The sequence below is a fragment of the Girardinichthys multiradiatus genome, chromosome X (assembly GCF_021462225.1).
Source record: "Girardinichthys multiradiatus isolate DD_20200921_A chromosome X, DD_fGirMul_XY1, whole genome shotgun sequence".
Classification (NCBI taxonomy): domain Eukaryota; kingdom Metazoa; phylum Chordata; class Actinopteri; order Cyprinodontiformes; family Goodeidae; genus Girardinichthys; species Girardinichthys multiradiatus.
In genome coordinates this window covers 26,767,232-26,785,327 of record NC_061817.1, presented here as the reverse complement: position 1 = coordinate 26,785,327, position 18,096 = coordinate 26,767,232, and the positions used below count along the sequence as shown (strand labels likewise).

Below are 18,096 nucleotides of genomic sequence, written 5' to 3'. Positions count from 1 at the left end.
TGGAGTCAAGGGAATGCTTTCAAATGGAGTTTAAACAAAAATTCAACATGGAAGACTCACCACCCCCGCCGCGTCCAATCACTCCTCACTGGGTGCTCCAATAAATGGCAGGGCCGCACTTCTCCTCGGCCAATCATCTCCCAGGGCATCACTTTTAAAAACCTTCTGCATGGAAGACACCGCTCTTCTGCTGAGCTTTGACCCTCTTCCACCCCTTCTCCACCATTGGCTCCCAACTCCTTCCGATATACCAAGGCCTATGCCACCACCAGGATCGGATCCCAGGGAGGGAAGACGTAACTAATAATAATCCTAAGATCATTATTCAAACCCACTTCATTCTTAGCGCCAAATAAATAATCTTTCATTAATAAACTCTAACTGTCAGTCTTTCCTGGTTGAAATGGAAGAACAACGTACAAACATTTGTGCAAGGTAGTGGTAGCTTTATGCAATGTTTTCTTTTTTTTTTTTTCCTATGGTACTGGTGCACTACACACGGGATAGAATTATGAAGAAGAAAGGCTACTTCTAAATTGTTTCACTTTTCATTAAATCAACAAAGAGACATTTGAATTTGTTTACAACTGGTCGTTTCAACAGTGCAATGATCCCGGACTTGTACATTAAAACTGGTCTAAGAATGGATAAAGCAGGCTAACATTAAGTTCCTGGAGTGGGCTCAACCTCCAACTATTTAAAACAATATGGACTAGGCTTTAAAGTGCTAGGAAACTGACCAGTTAAAATTAGCTCTACCATTTCTGATTAGAATAGTGTTCAAGTAGCCATTCAGAATTATGCCAGTACCTTGTTAATGGCAATAAAAAGAGGGATTTAGAGGGATTTAACCAAATGATAGAGTGGGTGTATGTTCAATTTAATGTTGACCCTTGGATCAGAGAAAAGCAACAGTTGATTCAAACTTGCACATCAAATTGTTGTTTTTGAAAATCATTGAAATAGTATGTTGTAACATCATTCAATCCCAGAAAAAGAACAACCAAAATCAATATTTAAACTGACAAAGATTAATATTTCATTCATACTAATACCATCTAAGCAACAAAGAAGCGTTTCTGTCTACACACCAGATTAATCTAACAAATCCAAAAACTGTGACAAACAAAAACACCCTATTGTTATAAGGCGACAGTGCTGTTACCCCCATTCTTCTCATGATATCCCAAAATATTTGAGAAATGTTATTTTACCAGAAACAACAGCAAAGTTGTTGCTTAGTTGTTGCTCATCTGTCTTCCTGTATCTATCATCTGCAATTGTGTAAGTATGCTTAATAACATTTGTTTTATTTAATCCTGTAATAGTTGTATTGAAATTACTTTTTAATATCTAAAAATAAACTGCCAGAATAATTTGCTCTGGAGATGATTTATTTTATGGTGCTATCAACATATCTAAATGTGCACTATAAATATATCCTCCTCTTTGCCAAACATGAATCAGTGTGCCCTGCCTAAGCTGAATTTATTTTTGACCATGGTAATATTATCATCATATACAACAAGATAGCAAATTATGAGCCAGGTCCATGCAGAACTTTAAACATGAAAATTATTCCTGGATACAAGCCAAGATTTTTTTTTTATTGATAATATTCACAATATTTACTATGCTAAATGAAGTACTCACTATATAAGTACACACCCTGTTCTTCTTTACACTAAGGTCATTAATATTATTTATAATATTAATTCAAAGCTCATTAACTGCTTTGATATCAAAGTTAACAAGACCATATCTGTCCTATAAACAAGGTAAATCTAAAATAACATTAACACATCAACATTTAAGTGTACTTTTGCTATGTACTAGTAAGAAAACTGTGAATATTGCCAATACTTTGTCTTTATAGCCACAGCTAAGATTAATTTATGTATGGAAAACTAAGCAGTTAATTGACTCATAAATTAATCAATAAATTCAGTAGCTTCTCGATTTTTTGTCAAATAAATTAAGTAAACAAAATATGCTAGTCTATGGCACATTGATTGTTTTAGAATTCACAATGTACTACTGCTGTAGATTGATATAATTAAACCGAGTCTAAACAAGCCTTTTGCTGTGTAATCCTAAATGAGATATGAAACAATTGTTTATTTCCAACAGCATCAACATCAAGCAGTGAAATGTCAAGCATTCCTGACCAAATTGAGTGGGGAGCATATTCTAAGGAGACTGGGCTGTTGTATATAAAAGCAACAGCTCCAGGCATCTGCTCTAACTGGCAGGCAACTAAGACAGGTGAGTGCAGAAAAATTTCCCAATATGTTTTTTGTGTTAGATTTACAGCATATCACGTAATTAATAGAAAACATTCTTTGATGAATGCTGTTAAATCAAATTCTATAAACACTGATAATTCCTGAAATGGAAAATTATATATCAAAACAACAATATTTTGTTAAACTATATAAAAAATTATCAAATGTTTCCTAACTCGTTTTTACTTTGTAGCATCTTGGCATACACAGGACACTGAAGTACTTCTGTTTGCATCAGCAGAGGTAATTTTTCAGGAATCAGTTATGGATTTCATGAGCGTGCTTTTGCTTTATCATTACTCTGTGGTAATATTAAAAGCTTTTCACACGTTTAGGCCCCACTAATAGTGCCACAATGAGTACATACACAGAGATGGAGGCTTATGGCCCGGCGGCCATTTATCTCCAGAAGACAGAAAAGGAGAGGATTGAGGCTCAGACTGCTCCATCTGATGCCAAAACAGCTTACTTCATGGTGGATACTGATGAGATGTATCTCAAGTGCAAAGTTGTTAAGAGGGAGGGTGGCAAAGCCGCTGTTGAAACAGATGGCGGAAAGGTAAAGGTTTGATTAAATATACATTTACAAACTGCTTCCACCTTCTACTTATATGAGTCTACTATCACTGAGAAAATACACTTTCACTGAATTTAGAAATAAAACCGATTTGTTTATTGAATGAATTTATTTGGGAAAAAAAAGATCACTCCTGTTTTTTAATAGAGCCTAACTGTGAAAGAGGATGACATCCACCGTCCTTTGGTATGATGCTGTTGTTGTAGCAGGATACAGAGGCAAGAGGAGGATTGAGGCTCCACCCCACATCTTCTCCATTTCTGACAATATCAGTTCATGCTCACAGGTAAGATCAAAGCTACAAGTGTTATTAAAAAAATGAAAGTAAAACATGAACCCATGTTGACATGAAATTCAGACAGCTACTAAAGCATTACCATGTACCTTGCAGATTGTGAGAACCAGTCTGTCCTGATTACGTAAGTATTGCAAACACTAAATTGGTCATTCTTTTATAAAATACACAAAAATGAAATTGAGAATTGAAAATGTATCTCTTCTACCTCAGGGGAGAATCTGGTGCTGGGAAGGCTTTCAACACCAAGCGTGTCATCCAGTACTTTGCAACATTTGCAGCTCTGGGTGGCAAAAAGGAGACACAAGCTGCTGGCAAAATACAGGTGATTATGTGTTTTAAGAAGAACTGCCAACTCAGTACTTTCTTTAAATTTATGAAATATTCATGTAAATAACTGTAAAACTCAGGGCTCCCTTGAAGACCAAATTGCTGCTGCCAACCCTCTGCTAGAAGCTTATGGAAATGCCAAGACAGTGAGGAATGACAACTCTTCCCGTTTTGTAAGTTAAGACAATGTTAAAATTGTGTTTGATATTTAATAGTTGATTTCCTGCACAAAGTAACACATACTTGTATTTCTGCTTAGGGTAAATTCATCAGGATCCACTTTGGTACTAGTGGAAAGCTGTCCTCAGCTGATATTGAAACATGTACGTCAAAAATGAAGTGTTTTCAGCACTTAAAGTATTTTTTTTCTATTTTATAGTTTAAAACTTAATATGGTTATCAAAGTTTTTGCTTGTAGCCACAAGCTGCTGGCAAAATACAGGTGATTATGTGTTTTAAGAAGAACTGCCAACTTAACAATTTTATTTAAATGTATGAAATGTGCTTGAAAACAACTGTAAAACGCAGGGCTCCCTTGAAGACCAAATATTTGCTGCCAACCCTCTGCTAGAAGCTTATGGAAATGCCAAGACAGTGAGGAATGACAACTCTTCCCGTTTTGTAAGTTAAGACAATGTTAAAACGGGGCTTGATATTTAATGGTTGATTTGCTGCACAAAGTAACACATACTTGTAACTTGCTCAGGGGAAACGTCAGAGTTAGACACACTGATAAACTCAGAGAAGGTATGCGATGAAGACACAAGTGGGTCAAAGTTATCTTTGGCTGGCCAGGGAAAGACAGTCCATTCTCTGTCAGAGGAGCTGCCCTGTGTCACAGCCTTTTATTAAAGAAAGGAAAAAACACTCATGTTACAGCATTGTGGGTGTGGCTACACACAGTTTCACAAATAGAAGTTTTACTGAACTGGTTCTGTCCAGATACTGATACAGCACATATGTCGACATCTGGCATTCAAGGACATGAAGATTGGCTGGGATGCGAACAGCCTTCTTCCCAGAACAACTCGCACGCACACAAGTTCCTGCTCAGTCTGCATAGCAACCACCCAAATGAAACTCTTAGACAAGATGACAATTCTGTTAAGAGTTCATAAAGGTAGTTCAAAAATAAATGTGAAAAGTATGCAAACCACTTCTCTCAAAGTTCAACAAACTAAATAAATGAAAAGGTCTTTTAATGGTAAATCATAAGGATAAAGAACATTTTTAACCTAAGCAATGATAATTTATGTACAAATCGTCCAACAGTAAATTCATCAGGACCCACTTTGGTACTAGTAGAAAGTTGGCCTCAGCTGATATTTAAGTGTTATCAGCACTTAAAGTAATATTCTTCTATTTTATAGTTTAAAACTTAACATGCCTGTTACACTGAGAGGCATCAGTGTGGAAAAGAAAACATTACTCTGGCTTTGCAGTACAGCAAACAAAGCTGATTTTGTTTACTTTTCAGGCCATCACCACACTTCTCAAAATGGCAGTCCTTCAGTCAGATCCCTACGACATCCAGTAGTCATCTTATATACATTCCAGACCCCACCCCAATTCAAAACAGCCAATCATCTCCGTCTTCCAGAGCAGGAAAAGAAACAAAGAAGTTAATTTTCACATTGATATTGAAGACATTAACAATTCTTTATCAATAGTAAAACATTTAGCAAACTTGGTATGTGTACAGATACATATTTTACAAGTCAAATCATTTTTTTAAATTACTTTGACTTTCTACCCAATTTCAACCAATCAAACTCCTGCTCTCATCAGCTCACTTCCTATATCAGAGCTGGGTTTGAGGCAGGCCTCCTCTTTAGCTGAACTCCAGATGGCTGCCACAGAAGACACACCCACATGGTAAACAAACAATTCAACAGTATATGAATACACACTGTTTGCAATTAATCCCACACTGGAACTGATGTAAAAAGGTTAAAGAAGAACTTAGTTCTTCTTGACATTTACTCATTTCCTCCCCCTCTGGTTGACAAATCTCAGGCAAACGAGAAAGGTAGTCAGCAATAGGTTTTTTTTACCTGGACAATGCTGTATGGTGAACTGGTATGGCTGGAAGGCAAGGCACCAACGTAATATTCGGGCATTCTGATGCTGCTTGGAGTGCATCCATGTCAATGGTCTGTGATCAGTTTGTAAAATAAACTCTCTTCCAAGGAGGTAATATTTTAAAGAGTCCACAGCCCACTTTATTGCCAGTCCTTCTTTTTCTACTGTAGAGTACTTTTTTTTCTCGCTCAGAGCTTCTTACTCAAGAAAAGGACAGGCATTTCTTCACCAGCCTGTCCCTGAGCCAGTACTGCTCCAACATTTGAAGCATCCACTTGTACGACAAAAGGCTTGGTAAAGTCAGGACTCTGCAACACAGGAGCTTGACATATCTGATTCTTTAAGGTTTGAAAAGCATGTTCACAGTCATCATTTCACATGATCTTAGAAGTAGATTTTTTTGTTAACTCAGTCAGGCTAGCTGCCAAAGTTGAGAAATGGGGAATAAATCTTTAATACCACCAACTAAACCCAAAAATGACCTCACTTGCTTCTTTGTTTTGGGTCTGGGGATTGCTTGTATAACTTTTATCTTTTCAACTTGTGGCTTTATTTGTCCATGTCCAACAAGTTATCCAGGGTATTTTACTTCTTCTTGTGCCCAGGCACACTTGTTCACATTTAGGGTCAAACCAGCATTCTGGATCTTTGCCATCACAACCTTTAGGTGTTGTATGTGATCCTCCCAAGACTCACTGTCAATCACAACATCATCCAGGTAGGCAGCAGCAAACTTTGAGCAGTCACTAAGGATAATATCCATTAAACATTAATGTTTTTGCTTGTATTCATGTAAATCTTAGATCTGCTGGAGAAGTCCCGTGTCAATTCAATTCAATTCAGTTTTATTTATATAGCGCCAATTCACAACACATGTTGTCTCAAGGCACTTCACAAAAGTCAGGTACATACATTCCAATTAACCCTAACCATTGAACAGTGCAGTCAGAGTTAGTTATTTATTCAAATTGGATAAAAAGTTTTTCTGTCTAAGGGAAACCCAGCAGATTGCATCCAGTCAGTGACTTGCAGCATTCACTCCTCCTGGATGAGCATGTAGAGACAGTGGACAGTCACTGGTGTTGACATTGCAGCAATCCCTCATACTGAGCATGCATTTAGCGACAGCGAAGAGGAAAAACTCCCTTTTCACAGGAAGAAACCTCCAGCAGAACCAGGCTCAGTGTGAGCGGCCATCTGCCACGACCGACTGGGGGTTTGAGAGAACAAAGAAGCACTGATCCAGGAGTCCTTTCTATGGGAAGGAAAAGTAAATGTTAATGGATGTAGCTCCTTTAGTTGTTTCACCTACAAAGAAAGAACAGATAAACTCTGAGCCAGTTTTCAAGGTTAGAGTCTGAAAGAGAGCACATACGGTTAGTTCCAGTTAAGCTCAGTCAATTGCCATGTCTAGGAGAGAGAAAGGGTTAAACACTAAAAGTCAGGGCTACGTGGATCATCGGTAGAGGGTGAGCATTAAGTTGTTGCCAGCAGAAGCTCGGACGATTCCCCTCTCCAGAAAGGTGTCACAGGTAGACAAGCCTGATAGCTAAAGGATCTGCCTCCCATTCTACTTCTAGAGACTCTAGGAACCACCAGTAAACCTGCAGTCTGAGAACGAAGTGCTCTGTTTGGAACATATGGAACAATCAGATCTTTGATGTATGATGGAGCTTGATCATTAAGGGCTTTATATGTGAGGAGGAGATGTTTAAATTCTATTCTGGATTTAAAAGGGAGCCAATGAAGGGAAGCTAAAATAGGAGAAATATGATCTCTCTTTTTAATTTTCATCAGAACTCTTGCTGCAGCATTCTGAATCAGCTGAAGGCTTTTAACTGCATTTTGTGGACATCCTGATAGTAAAGAATTACAATAGTCCAGCCTTGAAGTAACAAATACATGGATTAGTTTTTCAGCGTCACTCCTGGACAGGATATTGCTAATTTTGGCAATGTTCCAGAGGTGAAAGAAGGAAATCCTAGAAACCTGTTTAATATGGGATTTAAATGACATGTCCTGGTCAAAACTAACACCAAGGTGTTTTTACTTTATTACCAGAAGTCAATGTAATGCCATCCAGGTTAAGTGATTGACTAAGCAGTTTCTTTTTTAAAGACTCCGGTCCAAAGATGACAACTTCTGTCTTGTCTGAATTTAGAAGCAAAAAATTTAAAGTCATCCAAGTTTTTATATCTTCAAGACATGCTTGTAGTCTTTCTAACTTGTTGGGCTCATCAGGATTTATGGATAAGTAAAGCTGGGAATCATCAGCATAACAGTGAAAATTTATTCTATGCTGCCTGATAATTTGACCGATTGGAAGCATATATATAGTAAAGAGAATTGGCCCAAGTACTGAACCCTGTGGTACTCGACAATTAACCCTGGAGTTTAAAGATGATGTATCATTTACATGAACAAACTGGAATCTGTCAGACAAATACGATTTAAACAAGCCTAGCGCTGTTCCCCTGATCCCTACAGTATATTCCAGCCTTTCTAAGAGAATATTGTGATCGACTGTATCAAATGCATCACCGAGATCTAACAGGACAACTAAAGACACAAGTCCATTATCTGAGGCCATAAGAATATCATTAGTGACTTTCAGCAGAGCTGTTTATGTGCTATGATGAGCTCTGAAACCTGACTGAAAGTCATTGCTGTGTAAATGCCCACACATTTGATTAGCAACTATTTTCTCAAGAATTTTAGATAAGAACAGAAGATTGGATATAGGTCTGTAATGTTTCCTGCTATTTATTCTTTAAAAAATATCATAGGTGGCAGACGTTTGATCAAGGCCTGACTGTCATCTGACTTTAGGGATAAAGTAATTTTTACTTTAGGAAGAAAAATGGTTATAAATGAACTCTCAGGAGTATGTCAAAGATTTTCTTTTTAATAAAATCAATTTTATTTAAGAAGAATCCCATAAAGTCATGACTGCTAAGAGCTAAGGGAATGGATGGCTCAACAGAGCTATGACTCTGTGTAAGTTTAGCAACTGTACTAAAGAGAAACCTAGGATTTTTCTTGTTCTCTTCTATTAATGATGAGAAATAAGCTGTTCTGGCTTGGCGAAGTGTCTTTTTGTACAACAGTAGGCTATTTTTCCAGATTAAGTAGGAATCCTCTAGGTGTGTAGAGCGCCACTTTCTCTCCAATTTTCTAACATTGTGCTTTAAAGTATGCAGCTCTGAATTAAACCAAGGAGCTAGCCTCCTATGAATGATTACCTTCTTTTTCAAGGGGGCTGCATTGTCTAATGCATCACGCAATGATGAAGAAACACTATGAACAAAAGAATCAATTTGTGAAGGGGCAGAAACAGAATTATTGCCCTCCACTGTGCTTTTCAGTGATAATGAGGAAATTAAAAGTGGAACAGATTCTTTAAAGGTTGTTACAGCATTGTCTGATAATGATCTATTATAATGAAAATTTATTTCAGGTGTGGAGTACTTGGTTAAATTAAACTCACAGGTTACTAAGAAATGGTCAGACAGGACAGGGTTATGAGAAAATGTTATGTCTTTACACTCAATGCCATATATCAGCACAAGGTCCAGAGAATGAAGACAAAGGTGGGTAGGTTTGTTAATGTTTTGAGCAAAGCCAATTGAGTCTAAGATAGCATTAAACGCTATATTTAGGCTATCACTTTCAGCGTCAACATGAATGATAAAATCCCCCACTATAATAACTTTATCTGTATTTAACACTAAATCAGTTAAAAGGTCTGAAAACTGATTTAAAAATTGAGAGTAAGGGCCTGGTGGATGGTACAAAACAACAAACAGAAGTGGTTTTAGTACTTTGCAATTTGGATGAGGAAAACTAAGGATTAAATATTCAAAAGAGTTGTAGCTATTGATTGGTCTGGGACTAATCAATAAATCGGACTGAAAGATGGTTGCTACTCCTCTTCCTCGCCCAGTATTTCGAGGAATGTGAAAATTTAAATAATTAGTAGGAGTTGACTCATTTATAGTAACATAATCCTCTTGCTGCAGCCAGGTTTCTGTGAGGCAAAATAAATCAATCTGATTGTCACAAATCAGGTCACTAACTAGCAATGTCTTTGAAGAGAGAGATCTTATGTTCAGCAAGCCACATTTAATTGTTTTATTTTTCTTTTCGGTCTGAGTTGTGTTTATTTTTATGAGATTTTCCTGATTTCCTCCTTCTAGATGATTTTTTAACCTATTCAATATGGGCCGTGGGCAAGACACTGTCTTAATAGGGTAATGGGTGGGTAGGAGTACAGAAGTTGCAGAGACGGGTATTAAACAACGACCCTGCTTTCTGGTCTGAACCCTGGGTTGTCAGAGTTTTGGAGAACAAATAAATTCGGCCAGATTCCTAGAAAGAAGAGCTGCTCCATCCAAAGTGGGATGGATGCTGTCTCTCCGGATCAGACCAGGTTTTCCCCAAAATGTTCGCCAGTTATCAATGTAACCCACATTGTTTTCTGTCACCTTCCAGCTGTCTGCTGAGAGGAGCTACCATATCTTCTATCAGCTTATGATAGGCCACAAGCCTGAGCTCATTGGTAAATGACCAAATACTTCAAATCTGAAGTTTAACAAAACTTAACCTTATAAAATAAAAAACCTACATTGTTTTGTTTCCAGGCATGTCTTTGGACTGTGGGAGGAAGCCGGAGTACCCGGTGAAAACCCACGCATGCACAGGGAGAACATGCAAACTCCATGCAGAAAGACCCCAGGCCGGGAATCGAACCCAGGATCTTCTTGCTGCAAGGCAACAGTGCTACCAACTGCACCACCGTGCAGCCCAAAACATGCCTGTTAGGTTAATTGGTCACTCTAAATTGACCTTAGGTGTATGAATGAGTGTGTGCATGGTTGTTTGTGTGTTGCCCTGCGATGGACTGGCGATCTGTCCAGGGTGTACCCCGCCTCTCGCCCATAGACTGCTGGAGATAGGCACCAGCTCCCCCGCAACCCACTATGGAATAAGCGGTAGAAAATGACTGACTGACTGTTTTGTTTCCATTGTTTCAGATGCTCTGCTGATCACCACCAACCCCTATGACTTCCCAATGATCAGCCAGGGTGAAATCACTGTCAAGAGTATCGATGATGTGGAGGAGTTCATCGCTACAGATGTAAAATAATATTTTGGTGTCTTAAAAATTATGTACTCAAAACACATGTGCTGATGAAAAATTTAATATCTACAAGCTCACCGGTGCTGTGATGCATCATGGCAACATGATGTTCAAGCAGAAGCAGCATGAGGAGCAGGCTGAACCTGACGGCACTGAGGGTAAGTTATAAAATATCATTCTCATCTTGTAGATTGAAAAATTGGTTTAAAATTGCTTTATGTTCATCATGTTATGTTTCTCTCCAAAAGTGGCTGATAAAATCTCCTACCTCCTGGGTCTGAACTCAGCTGATATGCTGACGCCTCTGTGCTACCCAAGAGTCAAAGTCGGAAATGAGATGGTCACCAAAGGTCAGACCATCCCGCAGGTAAATTAAACCCATCTGTGATGCTATGGTTTATTTTTTTCCAATCCCAACTACATTTATCCTAACTGCTGTTATATGGCAGTTTATTACATAAAACAGAAACCTTCTTCCTATAGGTCAAAAATGCAGTCAGCGCTCTGTGCAAATCTATCTATGAGAAAATGTTCTTGTGGATGGACATCCGTATCAATGAGATGCTGGAGACAAAGCAGGCAAGAGCCTTCTTCACTGGAGCCTGGGACATTGCTGGATTCGAGATCTTCGATGTGAATAAATAAAAACTTGGAAAGGTCTTATAAAACATTCCTTGCAATTAAGTTAAACAAATCTCTATTATTACAGTTCAACAGCTTGGAGCAGCTCTGCATCAACTTCATCAATGAGAAACTGCAACAGCTCTTCAACCACCACATGTTTGTCCTGGAGCAAGAGGAGTACAAGAAGGAAGGCATTGAGTGGGAGTTGATTGTCTTTGGTATGGGCTTGGCTGCCTGCACTGAGCTCATTGAGAAGGTGAGTAGCTGTATTGGTCAGGTTAAAGTGATCATCTCCAACAATTTCTATGGATTTGACGCGTCATTTGAAATTTGTGTTCTAATTTAAATTGATAACTGCTCACAGCCATTGGGCATCTTCTCCATCCTTGAAGAGGAATGCATGTTTCCAAAACCCTCTGACTTTCAAGAACAAGCTGATTGATCAGCATCTTAGCAAGAACAAGGCCTTTGAGAAGCTAAAGCCTGGAAAGGGCAATGCTGAGGCTCACTTTTCCCTGGTTCACTATGCTGGTACAGTGGACTACAACATCACTGGCTGGCAGGACAAGAACAAGGACCCACTGAACGATTCAGTGGTTCAGCTCTACCAGAAGTCTGGAAACAAACTGCTCTGCTTCGTGTATGCAGCTCATGCCGGAGCTGAGGGTAAGAACCAGAAAAATAAGCAGACAATCCACAATGAGAAACACCCTGAAAAGACGCAGAGTGATAGAAGTTCTAAAACTATTGAATTGTGATCTTGAAAAGCTTTTCTTGTATTTAAAGTAAACTAAATTGTGCCATGATATTCATAAGTGATGTGTTGCTAATTTTACTCTATTAGCACAAATTTTGTTCTTGTCCAAGCCTTTCTAGAATTAATGTTTGATAGAATTGTACTGCTACAGTAAAGAGAGTACAGCACAAGTTATAATTTAATACCATTGTTATAAGGTCATAATTTAGCTGAGGCTGCTGGTGGAAAAAGGGTGGCATGAAGAAGGGTGGTTCCTTCCAGACTGTGTCTGCTCTGTTCGGGGTATGTAAACTTTCATAGAGAACATCCTTTTGCAATTAAACTGGAGACTAATTGTATGATTCTGATCTACAGGAGAACTTGGGCAAGCTGATGACCAAATTGAGGAGCACTCATCATCACTTTGTGCATTGTCTGATTCCCAATGAAACAAAGACCCCAGGTAAGATGCACACTTTTACAGATTTGAATGATTTAAAGTTTAGGGACACTGAGGAATTATTTTTGACTAAATATATTTCCAACAATCAGGTCTTATGGAGAACTTCTTGGTCATCCACCAGCTGAGGTGTAACGGTGTGCTGGATGGCATCAGAATCTGCAGAAAGGGCTTCCCCAGCAGAATCCTCTATGGTGACTTCAAGCAGAGGTGGCGGCTGTTTTTAATATAAACTGAATATTTGGTCATTTTAGTAAAGATCATAAAAAACTGATATACTTGTATCAACTTTGTAGATACAAAGTATTGAACGCCAGCGTCATTTTTTGAGGTCATTGTCGAGTGTTGTCGGCTGGAGCTCTGGGTAACATCACTTCCTGTTTTCGTTGTTGCACTTGGTGAATTGTGTGGGGTGTAAAGGCTCTCTCTTTGATCTGATTTCTCTCTGCTGTGATATCTCTTACTTGTTATAATACCTAAGCACGTTAAAACACATACTTTCTGTTGCTGTATTTAACGTTTGGGGACTCTCTGTGTCTTACATGGTTTTTCTAGTAGTGGTAAGGGGTCGTTAGCTTAGCGTTAGCTTTAGCTCCACCATGGCTACCCGTTCTGCTGTTTCTCTCTCTGAGTCTCCTCCTCTTCCTGCTCTCTTTGTCAGATGTTCAGTTACTCCTATGCCTCCTTTAGTGATAATGGTACGTGTAATAAATGTAGCATTTTTGTAGCTTTGGAGGCGAGGGTGTCGGAATTGGAAGCCCGGCTCCGCGCTGTTGAAAAACCAGCAGATAGCCGAGGCCCCTTAGCCAGCACAGAGCCACCGAGGGTAGTTCCCCGTACCAGTCCTCCTGCAGATCCCGTGCAGCCGGGGCCTCAGGCCGGATGGGTGACGGTACGTAGAAAGCATAGTCCTAGATCCCAGCCCACAGGTCACCACCAACCTGCGTTTCTAACAGATTATCCCCTCTCAGCGACACACCCACTGAGAAGCCAACTCTAGTAATTGGCAGCTCCATAGTCAGAAACGTGGCACTAGAGACACCAGCGATGAGGACGAGTAGCAACCATCTTTCAGTCCGATTTATTGATTAGTCCAAGACCAATCAATAGCTACAGCTCTTTTGAATATTTAATCCTTAGTTTTCCTCACCAAATTGCAAAGCACTAAAATCACTTCTGTTTTTTGTTTTGTACCATCCACCAGGCCCTTACTTGCAATTTTTAGATCAGTTTTCAGACCTTTTATCAGATTTAGTGTTAAATACAGATAAAGTTATTATAGTGGGGGATTTTATCATTCATGTTGACGCTGAAAGTGATAGCCTAAATATAGCGTTTAATGCTATCTTAGACTCAATTGGCTTTGCTCAAAACATTAACAAACCTACACACCTTTGTCTTCATTCTCTGGACCCTGTGCTGACATATGGCATTGAGTGTAAAGACATAACAATATTTTCTCATAACCCTGTCCTGTGTGACTATTTCTTAATAACCTTTGAGTTTAATTTAACCGAGTACTCCACACCTGAAAGAAAATTTCATTACAGTAGATCATTATCAGGCGATGCTGTGACAACCTTTAAAGAATCTGTTCCACTTTTAATTTCCTCATTATCACTGAAAAGCACAGTGGAGGGCAATAATTCTGTTTCTGCCCCTTCACAAATTGATTCTTTTGTTCATAGTGTTTCTTCATCATTGCGTGATGCATTAGACAATGCAGCCCCCTTGAAAAAGAAGGTAATCATTCATAGGAGGCTAGCTCCTTGGTTTAATTCAGAGCTGCATACTTTAAAGCACAATGTTAGAAAATTGGAGAGAACGTGGTGCTCTACACACCTAGAGGATTCCTACTTAATCTGGAAAAATAGCCTACTGTTGTATAAAAAGACACTTTGCCAAGCCAGAACAGCTTATTTCTCATCATTAATAGAAGAGAACAAGAATAATCCTAGGTTTCTCTTTAGTACAGTTGCTAAACTTACACACAGTCATAGCTCTGTTGAGCCATCCATTCCCTTAGCTCTTAGCAGTTATGACTTTATGGGATTCTTCTTAAATAAAATTGATTCTATTAAAAAGAAAATCTTTGACATACTCCCGAAGATGATTACTTCATCCTCAGCAAGTGAGACAACATTGGAAAGAACTGCAGAACCTGATTTGTGTTTGGACTGTTTTGATCCTGTGAAGCTTCCTGAGTTATCAGAAATATTAGCTTCATCTAAACCTTCAACTTTTATGTTAGACCCAATCCCAACCAAATTATTTAAGGAAGTGTTCCCTCTGATTATCAGACCCATTTTAGATATGATTAATCTATCTTTAGTAAATGGATATGTACCACAGGCTTTTAAGTTAGCTGTAATTAAACCTTTACTTAAGAATCCTTCGCTTGATCGAGATGACTTGAAAAATTACAGACCTAAAATTCTTGAGAAAGTAGTTGTTAATCAAATGTGTGAGCATTTACACAGCAATGACCTGTTTGAAGAGTTTGTCAGGCTTCAGAGCTCATCATAGCACTGAAACAGCTCTTCTAAAAGTCACTAATGATATTCTTATGGCCTCAGATAATGGACTTGTGTCTGTACTGGTTCTGTTAGATCTCAGTGCTGCATTTGATACAGTCGACCATAATATTCTCTTAAAAAGGCTGGAATATGCTGTAGGGATTAGGGGAACAGCGCTAGGCTGGTTTAAATCTTATCTGTCTGACAGATTCCAGTTTGTTAATGTAAATGATAAATCATCTTTAAACTCCAGGGTTAATTGTGGAGTACCACAGGGTTCAGTACTTGGGCCAATTCTCTTTACTATATATATGCTTCCAATAGGTCAAATTATCAGGCAGCATAGGATAAATTTTCACTGTTACGCTGATGATACTCAGCTTTACTTATCCATAAATCCTGATGAGCCCAACCAGTTAGATAGACTACAAGCATGTCTTGAAGATGTAAAAACTTGGATAACTTTAAATTTTTTGCTTCTAAATTCAGACAAGACAGAAGTGATCGTCTTTGGACCGAAGTCTTTAAAAAAGAAACTGCTTAGTCAATCACTTAACCTGGATGGCATTAAATTGACCTCCGGTAATAAAGTAAAAAACCTTGGTGTTACTTTTGACCAGGACATGTAATTATATCCCATATTAAACAGGTTTCTAGGATTTCCTTCTTTCACCTCCGGAACATTGCCAAAATTAGAAATATCCTGTCCAGGAGTGACGCTGAAAAACTAGTCCATGCATTTGTTACTTCAAGGCTGGACTATTGTAATTCATTACTATCAGGATGTCCACAAAATGCAGTTAAAAGCCTTCAGCTGATTCAGAATGCTGCAGCAAGAGTTCTGATGAAAATTAAAAAGAGAGATCATATTTCTCCTATTTTAGCTTCCCTTCATTGGCTCCCTTTTAAATCCAGAATAGAATTTAAAATTCTCCTCCTCACATATAAAGGCCTTAATGATCTAGCTCCATCATACATCAGAGATCTGATTGTTCCATATGTTCCTAACAGGGCACTTCGTTCTCAGACTGCAGGTTTACTGGTGGTTCCTAGAGTCTCTAGAAGTAGAATAGGAGGCCGATCCTTTAGTTATCAGGCTCGTCTCCTGTGGAACCAGTTCCCAGTTTTAGTCCGTGAGGCAGACATGCTGTCTACTTTTAAGGCTAGGCTTAAAACTTTCCTTTTTGATAAAGCTTATAGTTAGAGTGGCTTACGTTATCAGGGAGGGAGCCTGTATGACCCCCTCTCTTTTCCAATGGTTATAATCAGTCTGACAGAGAGAGGTATCCCAATCCTTGTGGTTTTTAGTATAACAATGACCATCAGTTGGACCCTTTGTGGGGTGCCGTGAGACAACATTGTAAATAAGCGCGGTGTAACTAAATAATCTGAACTGAAACTATCTGTGTAGTTATGCTGCTATAGGCTTAGGCTGCTGGAGGACATAATAACCACTTTCACCCTCTGCGCTACATTCTCACACTACTCTCCAATTTTGCATTATTTGCTGTTATTTCAGCTTTTAACCTTGTTCTCTCTATTCTCTTCCTAGAAGCTACACCTGGCCTGGCTCTGTGTCTACCTGTGACACCTTTCTGGAGAGGGGAATCGTCCGAGCTTCTGCTGGCAACAACTTAATGCTCACCCTCTACCGATGATCCACATAGCCCTGTCTTTTAGTGTTTAATCCTATCTCTCTCCTAGACATGGCAATTGACTGAGCTTAACTGTAACAAACTCTATGTGCTCTCTTTCAGACTCTAACCTTGAAAACTGGCTCAGAGTTTATCTGTTCTTTCTTTCTAGGTGAAACAACTAAAGGAGCTACATCCATTAACATTTACTTTCCCTTCCTATAGAAAGTACTCCTGGATCAGTGCTTCTTTGTTCTCTTTGTGTCTCTGCTCTGTTCTCTCTAACCCCCAGTCGGTCGTGGCAGATGGCCGCTCACACTGAGCCTGGTTCTGCTGGAGGTTTCTTCTTGTTAAAAGGGAGTTTTTCCTCTCCACTGTCACTACATGCATGCTCAGTATGAAGGATTGCTGCAAAGTCAACGCCAGTGACTGTCCACTGTCTCCACATGCTCATCCAGGAGGAGTGAATGCTGCAAGTCACTGACTGGATGCAATCTGCTGGGATTCCTTAGACAGAAAAATTTTTTATCCAATTTGAATAAATAACTAACTTTGACTGCACTGATCAATGGTTAGGATTAATTGGAATGTATGTACCTGACTGTTTTGAAGTGCCTTGAGACAACATGTGTTGTGAATTGGCGCTACATAAATAAAACTGAATTGAATTGAATCCCTGACGGACAGTTTATTGACAACAAGAAGGCCTCAGAGAAACTGCTGGGCTCCATTGATGTGGACCATACTCAGTACAAGTTTGGACACAAAAAGGTATGTCTCCCATGAGATAAATAAGACATAAATACTGCATAACATAGCAGAGGATATGTCATGAGGAAGGATTTTGTTAAGATGATAGAGAGGCCGACTGCGTTGCTGAGCTGGGAGAGCAGATCGACATCCTGCAGCATGTTAAGCAGAAGCTGGAGAAGGAGAAGAATTAGTACAAGATGGAGATTGATGACCTGTCCAGCAAGATGGAGGCTTTTGCCAAGGCCATTTATTTTTCATTTCAGAGGAGATCTCAGATCTGACTGAACAGGTCGGTGAGACTGGAAAGAGTATCCATGAGCTGGAGAAAGCTAAAAAGACAGTGGAGACTGAGAAGTCTGAAATTCAGGCTGCACTGGAAGAAGCAGAGATAATACCTTTCTCACCAGCTAATAAAGCACTTAAATGACATAATACATGTACTTATGTTCAGATCATTTTATTGTCACAAGATCTAATCTTTATATGCATTTAAACCTTTTAAGGGCACTCTGGAACATGAAGAGTCTAAGATTCTCCGTGTCCAGTTGGAGCTCCACCAGGTCAAGAGCGAGATTGACACGAAGCTGGCAGAAAAAGATGAAGAAATGGAGCAGATTAAGAGAAACAGCCAAAGGGTGACTGACTCCATGCAGAGCACTCTTGA

The 18,096-nt window shown here is 39.0% G+C and overlaps 1 protein-coding gene and 1 pseudogene across 1 annotated transcript in view; both read left to right on the top strand.

Moving 5' to 3' along the window:
• The window catches only part of LOC124862871 (myosin heavy chain, fast skeletal muscle-like), a 52,925-nt gene that overhangs the window by 32,757 nt on the left and 2,072 nt on the right, over positions 1-18,096 (top strand). The gene's annotated exons all lie outside the window — the stretch shown is intronic.
• On the top strand, positions 2,641-17,547 carry LOC124862883 (annotated as a pseudogene).